Below are 13,297 nucleotides of genomic sequence, written 5' to 3'. Positions count from 1 at the left end.
GCTCTCCTGTAGGCCCCCTTTAGGTACTGGAAGGCCGCAATAAGATCTCCCTGGAGCCTTCTGTTCTCCAGGCTGAACAGCCCCAGCTCTCTCAGCTTGTCCTCATAGGAGAGATGCTCCAGCCCTCAGATCATCCTCGTGGCTCTCCTCTGGACACGCTCCAACAGGTCCATGTCTTTCTTATGTTGAGGACTCCAGAGCTGGATGCAGTACTCCAGGTGGGGTCTCACGAGAGTGGAGTAGAAGGGCAGAATCACCTCCCTTGACCTGCTGGCCGCAGTTCTTTTGATGCAGCCCAGGATACGGTTGGCCTTCTGGGCTGCGATTGCACATTGCTGGCTCATGCTGAGCTTCTGGTCAATCAGCACACCCCGGTCCTTCTCCTCAGGGCTGCTCTCCAGCCATTCCCCACCGAGTCTGTATTTGTGCTTGGGATTGCCCCGACCCAGATGTAGAACCACTTTTGCCTCATTTTGCATCTTAGGTTTTGGACTTGCAGACTTTTGTGTTTCTTTGCTACAACTTTCCCAGTTATCTGCCCCAACAGACCTTTCTTCCTTTTCAAAAGACCAGACATTTCTTCCCAAGACAGACAGACACCTTACCTTCCCTCAGGAAAGTGCTTTTAACATGATTTGCTTTCACCATCCAGATGCTTTTCTCTAATATGTACAAACCCAGAGATGCAGTTTGTTGACACAAATCTGACTTGGGACCCACACTCTCCTGGAAACATTATGACCAACAGGGAAGTATAGTCTGTCATACAAATCTTATGCTGGGGAGCTGTAAATCAGAGGCAACTTGGAGGTTCACTGCCCTACAAATTCAGACACATTCTGAAGTATTAATCAATATTTTGTTATAGATTTACTTTCCTTTAAGCATAATCTATAACAGTTTTTAACTGTGTAACTGTTATGTAACCTCCTTCATTTTTAAAGCAGTCTGTTTCTCTCAATAATCTTTAATCTGTGGGTTTGGGGGAGTTGATATCTTTCTTCCTGTTGTCCCTGCTATAGAATTGACAAGGCATGCTGCCTCAGTCTCTAGCCGAACAGTTGTATCCCTATTTGATCTGCAGCTTTTTTTTGTATAAGGGAAGGGTATGATAAAACCCAGAGAGATTTAAACCCAAGAGACAGGTATTTAACTATACCCTCTGTCATTTCAACCCACTTGAGCTCTTCAATCCTCACTATTACTTGGGAAATTCCTCCATTTCCCATAGCAAAAAAAAAAATCCCCAGTTTTCTCTCTAGTGTCAAACTCAAATAAATCAGGTTCATTAAGCCCTCTAGCCAAATCCACTCAACTGTACAAGACAAACTGATTCAGCAATCACTCAAAAAAATGAAACACGCGACTTTAGCAAATACCAGCCACTTAATGTAACTGTAGGCTTACAAATATTCCCACTGGTAAGTGAGAGACTAAGGCTATTGGCAGAGCATGTCAGCAACTGTTAACTAGCAATTAGAAACTTCTGGTTATGTGTTCTTCCTCACCAGAAGCACATTGTAGGGCTTCAAAGTTGAGCATGAGATAGAAAAGTGGAAATAGAAATGGATTTAGTGCTCAAGAAATAAGTATCTGTTATCACTAACTACTTACATATACCCACTTCAGATCTCTTCAAGGGTTTGTTTTTTAAACACAAAAGGCCTCAGCCATATCCTTACTGTTGAATTATGAGATTTATGCTGGGGGCAGGGGATGGCAGGGAGAAGCAAAACAAAAACCCACTCTCCGTTCCCAGCAGTTCTGCATCTGGGATGTTCTATTCTCAGAACGTGGAGCTTCATCCAATAAGAGGAGAGCTGTCAGCAACCTACTGTATTATGCAAATTGATCTGTTGTCCCTTTCACTGTCAGCTGTAGTAACTGCATTAAAGCTGAGGAGGAAGTTACCTTTCTAACTGGTGCAGTTCTTTATGACCAACAGTTACCATTTGGCTGCTAACATACCAGACTATGTATATATGGAACACTGGTGAGATTTTTGATTGCCTACACATGTAGAAACTGCTAACATCACCACTTAGATTCCAGCAATTCAGTTTCAGATACACTCCCAGACAACCTGTACAAAATCAAAAGCAGAGATGGAAAATCAGAACTAAATACTGGGAAGAGGAGCAAACTACAGGAGGAAGTGACAGACATTTGGAAAAAGGGCTCAAAAATTTTCTTCTTGAATTACCATCATGTGCTGCTACTACATTGCAGGGATAAAGGGTTTTTAAGAAGATAGGCTCCAGGCTATTAGAATGCAGTATATGATGTTCTTTCCTTTGGGCTTTTTTTTCTTTTTATCTGAGTTGCAGCTTTGATATGATACTGAGGTTCAAGATGCAATGGTACCACAATGAAACTTGGCAGAATGTACTTATTCATTGTGATGAGCCAAGGCACACTTTGTACAAGGCATGCTTGGCTCTCATCTCATCGGGTTCCCAACTTCTTTTTCCAACAGGTTGCTTTAAGACCCATGTATAAACATGACCAGCTTAGAAACCGTGTTAACTAGGTGGTCGCAGCTGTATGTATCCACCCTGCTCACATTTATTTGCTGTTGTGTTGTCGCATACATACCTTCAACCCACCACATGTTTTGCAAGTCATAATACTGGTTATAGTACATTGTGTAATTCATGGTCCACATGCTACTCCAAGTCGTTTTCTGTGTATGATCAGTTCTGGCTTTAGTTCCTCCAAACAGGGAGAAAGTAGACACTCAACTTCGATATTGTTTTTTTCTTTTTTTTCTTTTTTTTTTTTTTTTTTTTTTTTTTCTGGGGTAAAGTCCGTCTTTCAGCAGACAGATTTTATTTGTTAAGATTATCCAGGAAAAGAAGGAGGATAATTTGTCTTCCAACTCAAGTGTATCACCTTTAAATATATTTAAGATTCAAATTTTTTTTTTCCAGCATATACAATTGTGATAGACAAATATTCCTCTACACAAATTGTGCTATGTACATACTATATTTATACAGTCAGGTACAGTTACCAGTCACGTCTTGTTCACTGATCACTAACATTTCTATGGGTCCTGACTGAAATTTCAGGTGTCAGTTCTTAAAAGAGTTGCATTGTCTAAGAAGGGTATGAGCTAAGAGATAAGAGGCATATTCAGATATCTAGTTCTCCCCTTTAAAACACTTGCTTCACAGAATGGAATACCAGGAATCCCAATCAGGTCTCCCTTGAGAGAGCAGGTGAAGTGCAAACAGTCATGCAGCATATCATGTGCTTCACCAGGGTCACGTAGACAGGAGGACACCTCACACAGCACTCTTGAGCTGGAATGAACAGTTACAAATGAAGGAGCAGGCAGAACATCAGATGTAATGTCATCTGAGAATCTCCTGAGTGACTGAATACGTATCTTCTTTTTGGTCAATAAAGTTCCTTTGATTACATCAGACAACAAGAGAGGGAGGGAAGAAGGGCTGGAGAACAGATGCATACAAGTGACTGATATGGAAGTGTTGACCCTGCTTGTTTGCATTTCAGGCTGGGCAGCCCCTCAGGACCCCTGATCAGCCTCTGCAACTGTCTGTAAAGGAAATGAGTGTCTTGGCTGCATGCAGTGAAGGAAGTGAGTAATAGTCAAGTACCTCAGTCAAATAAGAAAAGCCTGTAGTCCTGAAGGTGGAACTGATGCAGTGGGGTCAACGGTAGGGTCTTATGGGCCCAGGAAAGGGACAGTGAAAGGACTACAGCTACAGATAAGTGTTTTGTCTTGGGGCTGGAGACTCCCTGTTATGCTGATACAAAAAAAAAAAAAAGGAGTAAACCTAACTTCACAGTGTGTTAAAATGGTATGACCTGTAAGTCAGTGATACGTTTTTTCTGTATTGTTGGTACTACTGGTCAAGTATCATACTCGAAGAAAGAAATGAGACCAAGTGCATGAGGATAAACAGGTGTAGAAAATATGACCTGAGAGGAAAGACTAGTGGAGCATGGGTTTTGCATTTGAGGGAGACACATCAAAGATAGCTGAAAGTTTTGAGGCATTTGGGAGGATATTTTTCCAGCATCCAACTGTGAAGGTGCAGGGAAGGTGTGTAGTCTCTATCCTAGGAGGCTACACAAGCACCTGCCATGCTGACAACAGACATGTCTGTTATTCCAGTTGATCTTACCTTGCAGTGGGGAATCTAGCTTCCAGCACATACTTCAGGAAACTGTCTGTTTCAAAAGAGCTTTCATCGGAACTTAAGTGAACTTAGTATGGTCACCAGTTGTTTCTATGTAGATTTCCAAGACAGGAACAGTTTAGCAATTGTATGGAACTATATTTTGTAGGGTGACAATAGCCCTCATTTTTGGGATTAAAGTAATTTCAGTGAACAATTCAAACCTGTTAGCCTACAGAGATCACCTCTGATAGTTCCCAGTCAAGTTTTCCATCTCTTCCTGCATATACTGCAGCTATGTTTGATTCTTGCATCCTGATTTGCTTTTGCAAGCATCTAATTTTAGCTTCACACTTACTGTGATCAGGTCTCACTGGAATTTCCCTTGCTCTAGAGTGAATCACTGCACTGTGAAGGGATTAATGTGTACAGTGCTTCTCTACTTTTCTTCTATATTTTTTGTTTCTGTCTTTCTGAATTCCCCTGATTATGTAATTCTAGTTATTCTCACTACATCTTTGATCTGCTAACTGGTTCTCCATTTCTAAAGACCAACTTTCTTCAGGTTTCTTAATAGTGTCTTTTAAAACACAACTTTAAAATCAAAACAGCCAATTTTCTTTTGTTACATTAGCTCAATCGGCACAAACCAGTTTTGCTACTTACTATAATAGTCTCACTAATATAGGAACTTTATCCCCTAGTTTCATTTAAAATTCTCTACAATAACTAGAGATTTATATCATATATTGTCTTGTGGGCTGAAGTGGCACGTCCTTCCTTCCATGGGAATACACACATAGCCCATGCTGTGATCTACAGCATGGCTGGGGATTCCTGTAGTCTTTGATAGACTCCTTTTTAGGCTTTTTGTGAGCCTTCTTGGACTTTCCCCCCTAAGTTTTCCATTACTCTGCAAGGTTCCCCTATAGCATTTTGATCAATGGTATTACAAGAGATTTATAAATTGTCTTGGCAATATCTGGATGATGTCCAGTATACTATCGGAAAGCATTCTCTCTGGTAAGTATACTCACCTAGTTACTCATCCACATGGAGTTGGACAGGTAATCAGGAAAGACCACCACAAGATTTATAAATTTAGGATCAGCTTCCTTGTTGCAGAAAAAATATGGGAACATCCTGATGATATGCTATGGCTTGTCAGATCAATGTCAATAGCAGAGAAGTTTCTGCTGATGTACTAGAAGTCAAATGTTTCAAGATGCTGCTGTAGCCTTTGAAGTGAAGCATGGTGTTGATCTAGGAATCAAGAGAGGGACAGAGGGAGAAAAGAAAGCTCAAGAAGACTCATTTACTACCATCAGGACCTCAAGAATTCATAGGTTCAACTTGTAATCATACCTATTTTTGAGACTAATGTATTCCTGCTGCACCAGGCACAACAAACAGCCACCTCCCTCTGAAGAAATAATCATAGTCCATTATGAAATCAGCTATGTTATGATAAGCTGCCTCAGATGGCTGGACTTGAGCATGGCAACAATAAGCTGCACCTGCAGTCACGGGGAACCATGTCGTGAAATGGAGCAGCTCTAGATGGGGTGGGCTGTGACTTCCCATTGTGGCTGTGTCTAAAGGGCTACAAGGATTCCACATGAGACTTTCCATGCTAAGTGGCGTACAGTCTGAGTCACCCCATGCAATAGCTGGGTATACATAACGTAGGTGATTCTCACAGCCTTTCTCAAAGCAGGAACTACTTACATCACCGCCTAATTATCGTGAAGGTCCCCAGGACCATATGAGACACTCAACTTTAGGCAGAGGCTCTCGGGACTGGAAAGGATTCAGGTGTTTATATGTGAAGGGGAAACAGGATGTCTTAAACTAGTTTGATAGTGACCTGGACTCATCAAGACCCGTACCCACAACGAGGAAGCACTTTTTATAATTTAACATCTGGCTAACTAATGTGACCCAGTGAGAAATAACTCCACCTTCCCCCAGTGAAGACGAGGCACTTCAGTTTATTTTAAGTCAGTTTGTTTCTGGTTGATCTTTATGATCCTGTCTCACAGGGGAACCAGAGTGCCCTGCTTTATGGTGTTTGCTTGCTACTTTACCTGGGAAGGAGGAAAAGATGTAGCCTGGAGACAAAAAGTAATGTTTAATGGTGAGTATAAGTTCCCAAATTAGCTAGTTCTTTGGGATGGGATATCGATGTCTTGGAGCAAATACTTTTGTGGGATAATTCTCCAAAGACAGTCTTAGACATCTCAAGTCGAGGCAAATCTCTTATAGCTATTAACAATGGAACTGTTTGGATTGTACTACTCTTTATTACCACAGAACCTAGTCATAAATCTTTAACTGGATCCTCCACTTCCCCATCAACCGCCATTGTGTAGTATTTCTTCTTTTTCTTTAAGAAAAATATTATCTGAAAACATGAGGACAAGTGAGAGGTAATTAAGGACGAGGTCCAGTTGTCCCATGAATATATTTGCAACATAAGGTCCTGCAGAGTTTGAGCTGCAGAGTTGAACCTTTGTTCAGGGTTGTCCAACCCAGGACTTGGCAGGGAAGGCAGGGAGCAAGAGGAAATCTTCACCCCAAGCGCAAGTAGGGAAAAATCTGCACTGTTTGGTTTTTGTTTCTTTTTTTTCAGAGACAACACAGCTGTCATGCTTGGGAGCTTGCATTTAAGGTTCTCTGGTTGCAGAGTCAAGTAGAGCCCTGCTGCTACATACCCAATAGGAAAAGGAGTCTCTCCCAAGGAAAGAAAGTAGATCAGCAATAGAGGCATACCCTATTCAAAATCTCAGTGTTTCCTCATACTTCCTCTATCATTCTGGATCTACTACTTCTACCCACATATATGGTGGAATTGAGTGCACCCTCAGCAAGTTTGCCAACAGAACCAAGCTGTGTGGAGTGGTCGACATGCTGGAAGGAAGGGATGTCATCCAGAGGGACCTGGACAGGCTTAAGAGGTGGGCCTGTGCAAACCTCAAGGCCAAATGCAAGGTCCTGCACCTGGGTTGGAGCAATCCCAACCACAAATACAGACTGGGTGGAGAATGGATTGAGAGCAGCCCTGAGGAGAAGGATTTGGGAGTGTTGGTTGATGAGAACCTCAGCGTGACCTGGCAATGTGCACTCACAGCCCAGAAAGCCAACCACATCCTGGGCTGCATCAAAAGAAGCATGGCCAGCAGGTCGAGGGAGGTGATTCTGCCCCTCTACTCTGCCCTGGTGAGACCCCAGTTGTGTCCAGTTCTGGGGCCCCCAATGTAAGAAGGACATGGACCTGTTGCAGTGAGTCCAGAGGAGGGACACAGAGATGATCAGAGGGCTGAAGCACCTCTCCTATGAAGATAGGCTGAGAGAGCTGGGGTTGTTCAGCCTGGAGAAGAGAAGGCTCCAGGGACACCTTATAGCAGCCTTCCAGTACCTAAAGGGGGCCTATAGAAAAGGTGGAGAGGGACTCTTCATCAGGGAGTGAAGTGATAGGATGAGGGGTAACAGTTTTAAACTGAAAGAGAGTAAATTTAGATCAGCTATTAGGAAGAAATTCTTTACTCTGAGGATGATGAGACACTGGAACAGGTTTCCAGGGAAGTTGTGGATGTCCCATCCCTGGAAGTGTTCAAGGTCAAGTTGGATGGGGCTTTGAGCAACCTGGTACAGTGGAAGGTATGCTAGATGATCTTTAAGGTCCCTTCCAACTCAAACCATTGTATGATTCTATGATTCTGTTCTTCCACCTCTCTGCTAGATAAGGAAGAAGAAGAGTGACTGATCTTTCATTCAACCTGTCAGAAGAGACGACAGTGATCTGATCAAAGGTTTCCAAATTTTTCTGAGGTACTACTGAGCCAGCATGAGGGAGAAGGCTGCAGTCTGTTGGTGCAGAATGATACTCTGAAATGGTTTGCATACCACTACTAGGATATATAACATAGTTCGGGAACCACTGAACTACAGAAGGAGGGAGACAGAGGGATTCTGGATGCTTACATCTAATAATTAAATGGACAAATATGTTGCCTCCACCTTGAACCCTACCAGTCAAATCAGCGTCAATCCCTAGCATGCCATTTTTTTGTCCTAGGTGACATTTTGAAAGTACTTAAATTTTTAGGAATCAGCAAGATCAAAAAAATATGGGCCACAGAGTCAGACCATCCTTGGAACATTGCAGAGTTGGTGGGCAGGTGAGCAAGAGTCCAGATTCCAGTGATGCATTCAAAACATTGCAATGAATAATTTCCCCTTCTAAGAGAAAGAATGGTTGGCCAGAGCATTAGATATTTTTTTTTTTTTTCCCAAGTTCAGGCAAGAGGTAGAAATCATACCAGCTTAACATTTCACACAAGAAAGTGGCTCCCAATTTTCTTGTAAGTCAGAAATTGCTTCATTCTACGAAGAACGAGGGGAAAACAGAAAACAGCTGACTACCACAAGGGAATACTATGTATTGACCATCCCATCTACCACCTAATCCACCAAGAAAACTAAACAAAAGTCGATGAAAAGAGGCAAAAGTTGCTTTTGAAAGTATTAAATACTGTTTAGTTACAGTAGTCTGATTTTCAAGCTGGTACCATTTTACCTCCTTTTTACATCTGCCCAACTTTTTATTTAACAGTATTACTTTAGACATTTAAGTACATAACAAAAAAAAAAAAAAGAGCTTTGTCTGTGTCTAGGAGACAAGTCTGGCTCAAGGTTATGCATAACCATACAAAAGTTTTAAAAAATTATTATTTGCCTAACAAAAGGCCTTAATTGTAGTAAACTTTGGTCACTAAACTTACAACCTATGGGAACAGTACACATTGCCCACTTTCTGAACAGCTTTCCTAGTTTAGGTCAGTACAGTTAGTAACTGAAGACCAGAAGCAAATGGGCATGTCAACTGACCATCCCTGGTGAGGGAGAAATCACCTCTGGTGTAGAGGCAGGGTCAACAGCTGGAAGGCAGGGGTGGCCACCATTTCATCTGCATACACCCACCACCAGACATCTCCATATTTGCCACCACTTGCAGAATCTTTCCCTGCATCTATGCTGTCTGCTTGCTCATGTCAGCCCTGGGAGATACATTACTCAAAGCAAAAAGAATCATTGTGGATTCTATATTTAAATTATTAAATAGTTGTACATTTTCTGTCCGAACCACTGGGAAAATAAGACCCAAGTCATGGACAGGTTTCCTACAATCCACTCCCTGAACTCAAACAGAAAATATTATAAACCAGGCCAAGCACCTTGTTAAATAATGCACACCTCAAAACCAATGCCACACTTCATCAAGAAGCTTATTTCAAACATTTCTCCTTTCTTCCTGGCTCTTCCTTATTTTGCTCGTGCTTAAATTCTGCTTTAAGTGAGGTTTGCACATCACTTTATGTTTTCATCAGGACATGTACAGTGACTTGAAACCAAGTCAGAGCAGCCAGAGCTTTGGTAGGTTCTGCTTGCCACTGCACCAACGTGTAGTATATGCAACAGTGCCTCAAGGATGCTTCAGCCTCAGCCTCAAAAGCACTTGTGCAGAGTCGCCACTTGCTGATCTTTTTGAATGAGAGTACAATTGTCAGTGGAAATGTTAGGTCACAGGTCAGATGCTAGATAAGTTACCTGCTTCAACATAAAATGCTTTTGAAATATTCTTGGCCAGAATATAAGCTGAAGTTTTTCAGCCTCATTGTCTTTTAAGGACAGCTATGTTTCAATGAATACATTTCAGGTTGAAAGAACAGGTCTGCTTTTGTAAGTTTATGTGCTCCAAGACCTCAGATCAGGCTTCATAGTTGTGAAAATAGAAGAGAGTTTGAGGAGAAAAGATATATTTTTGGAGGCTGTAGGTGGGCTTCCCTCAAGTTGCCTGGGGTTTATTACCCTTAGGACAAGGAGACAAATTAAAATTATTTGTAAGGCCTTAACTCTGAGTGAGATTTTAGATAATATAGAACAAAAAGTGCTTCCCCAAATGGTACAGAGACCTAGGGCTGATCAGCAAGAGGTGTACCCGCTAATGCATGTCTCCCCACACCTTCAGGCTACTGAAGAAATTTAGCCAGAACCATTAACTGAACACCATAGGCAACCTGGACAAGCTGCCACAATCACAAGACTTCCTGAAAATTTATTACTGTCTATGGAGACAAGCATCAGTGTTTCCACTGACAGCTGTGAGGATTTCTCTGGGAAAATAACAAATCAGTAAGACCAAAAAGGGACACACCTAAGTAGCCAAAGGGGAAGTTGAAGTCCAACAAGACCAGCTGCAAAACCAAGCAGAAGGTTGGGAGGGAAGAGAAATCATGTCTTAAAATTAATTCTGAGCCACTGGCAAGGCTCCACTGACAAGCCCATGTCTCCAATGACAGATCTGAAAACTGGAGTTCTGGAATCTTACATGGAAACTGTAGCCTAAGAACAGACATTCAATCTGCTTAATAAGGTAGAAGATAGTAATATGGCCAAGAGATGCGGAAAAGGCTCATGGATTATCACATATTAAGGCCTTGGCAACTGCCAAATAAAATACAGAGGACTGTAGCAGAAACTTTTCATTGCCTATGGGCTAGGAGAGATCTCAAGTGAAGTCTTTTCCAAAAAAGACACAATTTCCCAGTGGTCCTCCACTACATCAACCTTCTGTCCGTCCTTCAAAACAGGGTCTCAGTTGCCACTTTTTCTGGTGTGAACATCATTTTGCCTGGAAAGATGCTATGAGGAGTTCTCCCTCCTCCCAGCAGGGCACGTTAGTATGCACTGTTTCATTCTGTCATAGATCAGTTTTGATGCGTTGCCTTAGTTATGTCCTTTATTGGCCCGAAAGGACTAGCCAAACTAACATGTTTGTAGTACTCATTAGACAGGAGTTCAAGGAAGCAAGCTCATTTTCAGGGATGAGCAAACCAAGTTTCTCTTTGCCTAGGAGAATTATTGCCCTTATTTCTAATGTGGATGCGCTAATTCTAATTTCTAATGTGGATGTACTCTTTACCCAGGAGGCTGAGGTAAAGCTAGGTCTTTTGCCTCACTGATGCTAAAGAATTCCTGAATATGTGTGTGGTATGGGAAAGGCAGAAAGTGGTTAACACTTTCATCCATTTTCCTAAGGTAATCCAGCCCAGTCATCGCCAGAATGAGATGGTCTTCACAGAGTGGTGTCAGCTTGACACAGATCAGTCAGCATCAAGCAGGATTGCCCAAAGATGTCACCTCCTGTGGTGTCCCGGAGAAGCTTCTGTGATGCCTTTTCGTCTGTGCTTGGCTTCTAGTGTCTAAGGGCACAATAAGGCAGCCACTACCCAGGGAAGCAGGAGGAAGTTAAGCAATAGGGAGTGGGGATAGTGTAAAGGAAGTTAAAAAACATCAAAGAACGGAGAGCGGATGCCAAGGTGAAGTTCGAACCAGATTTCATAAGGCAGCTGTTTCCTGCCTGTGCTAGGGCAGAGAGCTAACAGTGAGAGAGAGGCTCAGCACAGACATACTCACATTGTTAGAGTTGTAGTGCCATGTCAGAATGGGACATTGATGGAGTCCCACAGCCAACAGGCAAATCAGCAGTCAAGCAGTGCAGTACCAGAAAGTGCTGCAGACAAAGAACAGAAGAGTGCTGAAGAAAATGTGGAGGACAGCTGTGGTGAAGAAAAAAATAGGTGAAGGAATGCATAGGGCTGACAGTTCAGTTAAAGGAACTGGGGAAGGGAAGATGCCCAACGAAGAGTGATGTGTTGGTTTGATCTCATCTGGCTGCCAGGCTCCTACCCAGCTGCTCTCTTACTCCCCCTCACCAACAGGACAGGTGAGAAAATAAGATGGAAAAGCTCATGGGTTGAGATAAGGGCAGGGATTTTGCTTTCCAGTTACTATCACAGGCAAAACAGACTCAACTTGGTGAAAATTAGTTAAATCTATTGCCAAATAGAAATAGAGTAGTATGGTGAGAAACAAAGACCAGAGTAAAACACTCTCCCCTCACCCTTCCCCTTCTGCTCGGGCTCAACTTCACTCCTTCCCTCCCAACTCCACTACTTTCTCTCACCCCAGACATGCTGGGTAATGGAGGTTATGGTTGGTCCATAATGGTTCCTCTCTGCTGCTCCTTCCTCCGCATACTGTTCCCCTACTCCAGTGTGGGGTTGATCCCATGGAATAAAGTCTTTCACAAACTGCTCCAATGTGGGTTGCCTCCACAGAGTACAGTCCTTCAGGAACAGACTGCTCCAGTGTGGGTCCCCAATAGACCGCAGCCTCTGCCAGAAAACCTGCTCCTGTGTGGGGTCATCTCCATTTGCCACAGCTCCTGGCAGGAGCCTGCTCTAGCATGGGGTCTCCACAGGCCGCAGCAGCTTCCTTCAGGGTGTCTCCACCTGCTGTGATGTGGGGTCTTCCATGGGCTTCACGGTGGATATCTGTTCCACCATAGTCCTTGTGCTGCTGGGGAACAACCTGCCCCACTATTGTCTTCTCCATGGGCTCCAGCATCTGGAGCACTTCCTCCACCTCCTTCACTGACCTTGGTGTCTACAGGGCTGTTTTCCACACTTGTTTTTCAACTTTCCTTCTTTGCCTTTGTGGCATTTTTGTCCTTTCTTAAGTGCTTCCTCCCTGAGGTGCCACTGTCTTGGCTGAGGGGCTCAGCTGTGCCCTGTGGTGGGACTGGCACAGAGCAGCCCTGGCCTCTCCTCACAAAGGCCCCCCTACAGCACTTGCACTACTGAAACCTTGTCACCTAAACCCAATACAAGTGAAAAACTCTACAGGCTGGGTCTGGGTTTCTCCATGGGGAGATAAGGAGCACTTGCTAACTACATAGAAGGGAGGAAAGCTGGAGAGAGGTCAGGAGTGCATGGGAGCCTCAACCACTGATGGGGAACAAGACAGAAGGAAAGAAGTGGGCAAAACCACAGAAGACTAAGGAGGAAGGAGGGAAGGAGCAAACAATAAGGACTGCAAGAAGGCAGAGACATGGAGGAGTGGCAAATCAATAGGCCCATGGCTGCAGGATGTGAGGAGCAATGGCCATGAACAAAGCAATGGCCTGTGCAAGAGGAGCGAAGGGCGGCTGGGAGATGCACACTCTGTGATCTACTAGGAAAGCTATGCAGGGAAAAATTAAGCATGGATTAATACTCAGGGATAGAAGAATATTGCAGAGAAGA

Source organism: Charadrius vociferus, unplaced genomic scaffold (assembly GCF_000708025.1).
Source record: "Charadrius vociferus isolate BGI_N301 unplaced genomic scaffold, ASM70802v2 scaffold271, whole genome shotgun sequence".
NCBI lineage: Eukaryota > Metazoa > Chordata > Aves > Charadriiformes > Charadriidae > Charadrius > Charadrius vociferus.
The sequence above is the reverse complement of the archived record's forward strand: the minus strand, read 5'-3'. Positions refer to the sequence as shown.